Source organism: Pteropus alecto, unplaced genomic scaffold, assembly GCF_000325575.1.
Source record: "Pteropus alecto unplaced genomic scaffold, ASM32557v1 scaffold44, whole genome shotgun sequence".
Taxonomy (NCBI): domain Eukaryota; kingdom Metazoa; phylum Chordata; class Mammalia; order Chiroptera; family Pteropodidae; genus Pteropus; species Pteropus alecto.
Window position 1 is genome coordinate 6,075,687 of NW_006436812.1, and position 8,969 is coordinate 6,084,655.

General features: G+C 38.2%; 1 protein-coding gene and 1 pseudogene across 2 annotated transcripts in view; both read right to left on the reverse strand.

The window, feature by feature from the left end:
* GNPTG (N-acetylglucosamine-1-phosphate transferase subunit gamma) overlaps nt 1-8,969 on the reverse strand; it is an 18,815-nt gene that overhangs the window by 8,492 nt on the left and 1,354 nt on the right. The window lies entirely within an intron of this gene.
* LOC112481677 lies at nt 5,848-5,966 on the reverse strand (annotated as a pseudogene).

The window sequence follows — 8,969 nt, forward strand, 5'->3', positions numbered from 1 at the left end:
CCCATGTTAACTGCATCATTATTTACAATAGCCAAGATATGGAAACTGCCTAAGTATCCACCGATAGATGACTGGATAAAGAAGATGTGGTGAATACATACAGTGGAATATCATTCATAAAAAGGAAGGAAATTTTGCCATTTTCAACAACATGGATGGACCCTGATTATTCTAAGTGAAATGAATCAGAGAAAGACAAATACCATATGATTTCACTTACATGTGGAATTTAAAAAACAAAACTCATATAGAGACAGAGAACAAACTGGTGGTTGCCAGAGGTGGGAGGTAGAGGGTGGGCAAAATGGGTGAAGGGGCTCAAAAGGTATGAACTTCCAGTTATAAAATAAATAAGTCACGGGGAGCATGGTACAGCATGGTAACGATAATTAATACTGCATTGCATATTTAAAAATTGTTAAGAGAATAGATCTTAAAAGTTCTCATCACAAGAAAAAAAACTGTAACTATGGTGATGGATGTTAACGACTCAGTATGTACAAATATTGAATCATATTGTACACTCGAAACTAATATGTTATCTGTCAATTATACCTCCATAAAAAAGAACCGACAGCCCCTCACAGGGAGTACAACATGATGGGATGAGGCAGGAACGAGAGCATTGAGTATGCCTATGTCTAGAGCTTTATATGTGAAACATATGAACATGTTTACATGCTAAAAGGTAAAATTCATAGGACAACATAAGACCCTACAGCTGAAATCAAAGCAAATGAACTGAACTATGTACAACTAGTCACATCGCTTCACAGGGAGAAGAATCATTCTCAGTGATTTACAAACGTATACTTTCACAAGTTAATAGTACTAATGACATCCCAAAGTTCTGAAACTATCATGTGTATACTACAGAATAAAGCAAATAGCTATGTGAACAATATCAGCTGACATGAGACCAACCTTTCAGGAGACAGAACCAGGAAACCCTGGAGAAAACGTCTTAATGTCTGACGGCAGCGGAAAGGACTAAAGGAACGACAGGAGTACGAGGGCCAGTACTTGGAAGGAGAGAATCGCACCGATTACTGTTTGTGCTGCTTAGCCTGAGGGGAGGCCCAGCTGGTGCCATTTTAATGGCTAAGGCCAGACAGAACCCACCAGTCTCACTGGCAGTAGGAACTGGGACAGGGGAGATGACAGCAGCTGCAAAGTCAGGGACAATATCAAAAACAAACTGCACATAAACCCTGCAGCGGGGCGGTGTACGGCCAAGCCCTGTGCACACACACCTAGAGAAGACTGCACAGTCCAGCGAGGGCTGCCAGACCACGCAGGGTCAGTGTGAGCCACACAGGCTAACCGTGCTCTTCAAGGGAGGACAACAGAGCCCGTATCAAGATGTGTTCCAAAAGCATCAGACCTACCACAAGGCAAGGCAAATGCGACCCACACCCAAGAGGCAGTTATAGAGATCCACCCAACATGACACACCTGCTGGAAGCAGGAAAGATTTTAAAGCACCTATTACAACTATGCTCAAGGGCATAAAGTAAAATACACGAATGAACAGATAGGAAATTCCAGCAGAGATTAGAAAGAAGAACCAAAGAAAATTCTAGAAATGAAAAAAGTCAGAAATAATTAGTAATTTAAACCCAGCACTATATAAAACATATGTACAGCTCACCCTTGGAATTGCGAGGGTTCACTTACACGTCCCGGCGTAAGTGGATCCACAAAGCTCTAATCCACATTGTTTAAGGGTCAACTGTAGTCAAGTTAAAACCAAGTGGGGTTTATTCCAAAATACAAGGTTGGCTCAACACTTAAAAATCAAAGCTATCCACTATATAAACAGCCTAAGAAAGAAAAACCCTATGATCATTTCAATAGGTACAAGCATCTGACAAAACTGAACACCCATTCATGGTAAAAACTCAGCAACCAGGAACAACAGGGAACTTCCTCTATCAACAACGGGCTATAAACCATCCTCGGCAGGACTGACAGTAGGAGACAGGATTAGGAGCAAGGTAGGGACACCCACTTTCACTACTTCTCTTACTAACACAGGAGGCATGGCCAGTGCAGTGCAACAGGCAAGGAAAATAAAAGTCACACAGATTGGAAAGGAAAAAATAAAACTGTCTTTATTCCAGCTAGTAGATAAAGAAGAAATATTAAACACCACAGGAACGCAATGAACAAAATCCAGAATGTGGTGGGGGAAAAAACCAGTTTCTTTAATAACTATATCGCAAGGAAGCAAAGGGAGGGGATCTATAGTTTAAAAGAGACTTAGAGGTCCAAGATGGCAGCGCCAAAGGAGTGCCTGAACAAATAATGCTCTTCAAGGGAGGACAACAAAGCCCGTATCAAGATGTGTTCCAAAAGCATCAGATCTACCACAAGGCAAGGCAAATGCGACCCACACCCAAGAGGCAGTTATAGAGATCAGAAGCCACGGGAGCCCTCTGGGAGCTGTGGGATCCCTCCTGGCCAGAAGAGCTGGTAAGCACCGTTGTTTACGTCTCCTCTTACTGGATGGGCGCTCTGCGCGCTTTGGCCTACCTGCAAGTCACCACAGGGCATTCCCAGCTACGTTATCTGGAGCCTTTTGCCTCTGAACAAAGGGAGCAAGCAAGACCACTTGGCCTCGCTCCAGAGCCTGCTTCAGGAACACAAGTAAGTGCCCCAGATACCATAAATGCATGCCTGGCTCCAACCAGCTTCTTGAAATTACCCAGCACATAAAGCCTACACAAGGGTTACTTCTTCACTAGACTACTTTATGTACAACAAACAAGAGACTGTATAAAGGTGGCTGGGGAGCTGTGGGAGCTCTCTGGGGACTGCGGGAATTCTCCCAGTTCAGAGGTGCTGGTGAATGCCATTGTTTGCATCCCTTCCACCTCCGTAGGGTGGGCGGAGGCTCTGTCCAGGTGCCCTGGCCTACCTACAAGGTCACTGCACCACATTCCTGGACACATCGCCCATTTCACCCCAAACAAAGGGAGCAAGCAGGATCCATAGGGCATTACTCACACATACCTGGACTCCCTAACTGAAGCTGCTCCAGCTAGGTAGGCCAGTGCCCCAAATGCTTTAAGTACCTGCTCAGCTTCTAATGGCCTGCCAAAACCACCCAGCACACACAGCCTACACAGAGTCCGCTTCTGCATATGGCCACTTTTTCAACGCTGGTAGAGACACAGCTATCTCTATGTTCAAACATAAAAAGTCAAACAAAATGAAAAAACAGAAGAATATCTCTTAAATGAAGGAATGTGAAAAATCTCCAGAAATGGAGATAATTTGCCCCATAAAAAATTCAAAGAAATGGTCATAAGGATACTTGCCAAACTTGAGAGTGGGAGTGGAATAGAGGAACTTAGAACTTCAACAAAGAGTTAGAAAGTATAAAAAAACAAGCAGACCTGAAGATCTCAGTAACTGAAATGAAAAAATATATTAGAAGGAATTAACAGATTAGCAAATACAGAAAAACATATCAGCGACCTAAAAGACAGACTAGTGGAAATCAACCGATCAGAACGGCAAAAAAAAAAAATATTTTTCAAAACGAGACTAGTTTAGGAGACCTCTGGGATAACATCAAGCACTCAAACATTCATACTACAGGGATCCCAGAAGGAGATGAAAGAGAAAAAAGAACAAAGTATTTCAAGAAATAATGGCTGAAAACTTTCCTGACCTGGGAAAGGAAACAGACATTCATTCAGTTCCAAGAAGAGAGTTCCAAACAAGATGAACCCAAAAAGACCCACACCAAGACATACTGTATTTAAAATGGCAAAAGTTAAAGAGACAATCTTGAAAGAAGCAAGAGGAAAACAAGGAATTCATAAAAAGGACACCCCATAAGGCTATCACCTGATTTCTCGGCAGCAACTTTACAGGCTAGAAGGACATCTTTAATGTGCTAAAAGAAAGGAACCTACAACCTAGAATAATTTGCCCAGCAAGGTTATCATTCAGAATTGAAGTAGAAATAGAGTTTCCCAGACAATTAAAAACTAAAGGAGTTCGTCACCATTACACCAGCTTCACAAGAAATATTAAAAGGTTGTCTTTAAGCATAAAAGCAAAGTCCATAACCAGAAATAAGAAAATATGAGAAAAGAAAAAAAAATATCACAGGTAAAGCCAAATATTTAATAAATACAGCAAGTCAGACATGTAAAAAGCTACTAGAAAGGTTTTAAAAAAGTATCAAACTCAAACTACAATAACTTCTCAGAGAATATATAATACAAAAAGATCTAAATCATTACATCAATAACATAAAGCATGGAGGAGAGTAAAAATATAGAATATATTTGAATTTAAACATCTATCAACTTAAAATAGACTGTTATTGATATAAAATGATACACACAAACCTCATGGTAACCACAAACCAAAAACCTACAAAAGATATACAAAGAACAAAGAGAAAGAAACACAAAGGAAACACTGAAGAAAACCAAGAAACCACAAGGGAAGAGATCCCAAGAAGAACAGAGAACTGTAAAAACAACCAAAAAACAGCTAACAAAATAGCAATAAGTACATACTTATCAATAAATTACTTTAAATATTAATGAATTAAATGTTCCAATAAAAAGACACAGAGTGGCTGAATGGATTTAAAAACGTGACCCATCTATATGCTCCTTACAAGAGACTCACTTCAAATTGAAAGACACATACAGAGTGAAAGTAAAAGGATGTAAAAAGATATTCCATGCATAAAGAAACAAAAAGAAAGCTGGGTAGCAATGCTAATTAGACAAAATAGACTTTAAAACAAACAAAAATAAGTTAAAAAAAAAAAAGACAAAGAACATGGCATAACTATAATAAGGGGTCAACCCAAGAAGAGGATATAACAAGCATAAATATCTACACACCCAACATAGCAGCACCTAAATCTACAAAGCAATTATTAATGGATATAAAGGAAGAAATCCACAGTAATACAATAACAGTACAGAATTTTAATACCCCACTCACATTAATGGACAGATCATCCAGACAGAAAATTAATAATAAGGAAATAATGGCCTTAAATATCACCAGATAAACTTAGACACTTATAGAGCAATTCATCCAAAAATATACATTTTCCTCAGGATCACATGTCAGGCCACAAGACAAGACTCAATAAATTCAAGAAGACTGAGATCATTTCAAGTATTTCTCTTCAAGAAACAAGAAAAATCCCAATAAACAATCTAACTCTACACCTAAAGGAACTAGAAAAAGAAGAACAAACAAAACCCAAAGTTAAGTCTATGGCCATGCCACTCTGAACATGCCTGATCTCATAAGCTTAGTAGGGTCAGGCCTGGTTAGTACTTGGATGGGAGACCACCTAGGAAGACGAGGTGCTGTAGGCACTAAAAAAAAAAAAAAAGTAAACAGAAGGAAAGAAATAATTAAGATCAGAGTAGAAATATGTAAGAGAATTTAAGAAACAACAGAAAAGATCAATAAAATTGAGCTGGTTCTTTGAAAAGATAAACAAAGTTGACAAACCCTTAGCCAAACTCATCAAGGAAAAAAAAGAGCCCAAATAAGTAAAATCATAAATGAAAGAAATTACAACCAACACCACAGAAATATAAAGAAATCATTAAGCACTATGAATAATTATATGCCAACGAATTCAACGATGTTGAAGAAATGGATAAATTTCTGTAAGTACATAACCTTCCAAGATTGAACTAGTAAGAAATACAAACTCTAAACAAACCAATTACTAGAAATTGAAGATATAATCAAAAAACTTCCCAACAAATAAAAGTCCATGACCAGATGGCTTCACAGGTGAATTCTACCAAACAAAGAATACCTACCGTTCTTCTTCTTTTTTTTTTAAGCCTACAGCACTTGGTCTTCCTAGGTGGTCTCCTATACAAGTACTAACCAGGCCCGACCCTGCTTAGCTTCCGAGATCAGACAGGATCGGGCGTGTTCAGTGTAGCATGGCCGTAGACTACCACAATAAGATATCACCTCATATCTGTCAGAATGGTTATCATCAACAAATCAACAACAACAAAAAAGTCCTGGCAAGCACGTGGAGAAAAGAGAACTCTTGTACACTGTTGGTAGGATTGCACATTAGTGCAGCCACTATGGAAAACAGTATGGAGGTTCCTCAAAATATTAAAAATAGAGCTTCCATACAATCTAGCAATTCTATCTGGGTATTTATCTGACGGAAACAAAAACACTAATTCTAAAAGATATATGCATCCCTATGTTCACTGAAGCATTCCTAGTAATAGCAAAGACATGAAAGTAACCTAGATGTTCATCAATGTGGAATATATATTGGAAACAAAAACACTAATTCTAAAAGCATTCCTAGTAATAGCAAAGACATGGAAGTAACCTAGATGTTCATCAATGTGGAATATATATATAATGGAATATTATTCCATTGTATAATGAAATCTTGCCATTTGTGACAACATGGATAGATGGACCTAGAGGGTATTACACTAAGTGAAATAAGTCAGAGAAAAGCAAATATCAAATGATTTTACTTACATAAGGAATCTAAAAAACCAAAATGAATGAACAAAAAAAACAGAAACAGATACACAGATATAAAGAACAAACTGATAGCTGACAAAGAGGAAATAGGTGGGGCAATGGGAATTTTAAAAAAATGGTGGAGGGACAAAAAAAAATCAGAAGGAAAAAAATTGAGAATTAGTAACTGAACTTCTTTCTTCAAAGAAAAAAACAAGTCCAGATGGCTTCACTGGTGACTTTTCTCAAATATTAAAGAAGTAATACTAATCTTACTCAAAAAAAAAAAAATAATAATAAAGGAAGCTTAAAGTACATGGGGGGTACATATCAAGCACACGGAACATGTAGACCTTAGATACTGACATGGACAAGCCAACTATTAAAAATTTATGAGACAATTAGTGATATCTAAAACACCGTGGGGATTTTGTTACTGGTAAGGAATTACTGCTTTTTAAAAAGTGTCATGAAGCTATTGTGGCTATGCCCTTAGGAGATACATATCAAAATATTTACAAAGGAAAGAATTTGTGAAATACTTGTTTCAAAGTAACAGCTTGGCAGGGAGAAAGTAGGGTGAGGGTTGAGGCTGGGTGAGGATGCTTGGTGTCTCACATACCCTTCTCTCCATTTTATATATGCTTGAAATTATCCATAACACAAAATATTTTAAGGTTAAGGAAAAATTAAAAGTCAAAAATATGTATAATAAGCAGTAAATCTAAGCATAAGCAGAAACACATGAACCAAACTGCAAGTCAAACTGATAAGAGAAAACAATGACGTGGTCAACTTCGTGCTCCGATGTCCATCTTTGCCTGGATATGTTCTAAAATAAACTAAAAAAAAAGCTTAAACCTCACTCAGTCACTTCATGGTTAACAATAATATTACTGAGTTTGAAACTATCTTATATAAATTATAGGAGAAAGCCAATAAATATATTTATATGATTAAGGAATCCAGCTTTTCAGTATGAGAGAAAGACAAGGAATAGGAAATAAAGAAAAACCCTGTAAAATTACATTTCAATTGGAAACTTCACAGGGTGTGTGTTTTTTGTTATGAAATAACTATAGACTTATAAGAAGTTGCGATTACAGAGAGGTCCACACACTGTCACCCGGCTTCCCCCAATGCTAAACCCTTACATAATGTTAACATATCACCAAAACTAGGAAACTGACATGGGTACAATACCATTAACTAGACTACAGACTATACACAGATGTCAGTTTTTATATGTACTCACTCAGCAATAAGAAAAAACTAGTGGTACACACAACATAGATAAATCCCAAAAACACGCTGCTGAGAAAGTAGCCAGACATGGGAGTGTGTGCTCTGTACTTCCATGAAGTCTGAGCACCAATGGGACAACTCTATAGTGACAGAAAACAGAAAGTGATATGTGGGAGAATCTGGAAAGGGACAGAGGAATTCTCTAGGAGATGGAATTGTCCCTTGCCTTTTTAGGTGGCGATTACATAGATGTGCTCCCATCATCAAACTTCACCAAACTGAACGTGTCAATTATACCTCAATAAAAATATGGTTTAAATCGGAGCCAATAATGATATTCAAAAAGGAGAAAGAAACGAGAAAAAAAGAATTCTCTTCTTTACCAGAGACCACTAGCTAATAAATGCAGAGGCATTAAAGAAGCAGAAAATCAGTACTCTTCCCCCATCAGGCTGGAATGTGAGGTTACTGAGGAAAGCATACTCATTGGAGCCAAAGGCATTTGCAGACAGCTTGCTAAGAGCAGAGAGAAACGTATTCTATCTTTATGCTTTCAACTCCTGAATCCAACCCTTTCTGCCTCCATAATGGATAGACCCTGGCAGCATTCACTTCAGTCAAGCGCAACCTTTTGACATGTCATATATAGTCTACCGCATGTTTGACCCTTGACTGATCCTGGTGTGGGGCAGGGTGGGACAGCTGCAGACAACTTGAGACAACTGGGGAATATGAATGTGGCCTGGTTATATTACAGAATTATTGCTAATTTGGGGATGGGGTGGGAGATCTATATTGGAAATATTTAGAGTGTCATGATGTCTGTAACTGACTTTCAAATGGTTCAGCAAAATAAAAGTTCACTTTTTTCAAAATGAAAACAGAAAGGTAAAGCAAGCAAAGCAAGATGTTAACTGCTGTACAGAGGCAGAAAGTATGCTAGTGTTCACTGTCCCATTCCTCTATTTTTCCATGTAATACTTTTCATAATATAAAGCTGGGATAGATTTGTTTAGAATGAAAGCTCGCATCTGTCCCCTCTCTCTGATCTCATCCTACCCCCAGCCAATCTTCTCTGGCCTATCAATCTTATCTGGCCACTCCTTTTGCTGGATTCCTCTTACCCACCCCTCAATCCACATCCCTTTCTCCCCTTCTTTCAGCTTTTGACCAAGAATGCCCTATTTAAAATGGCAATTTGCCCAAATGATACT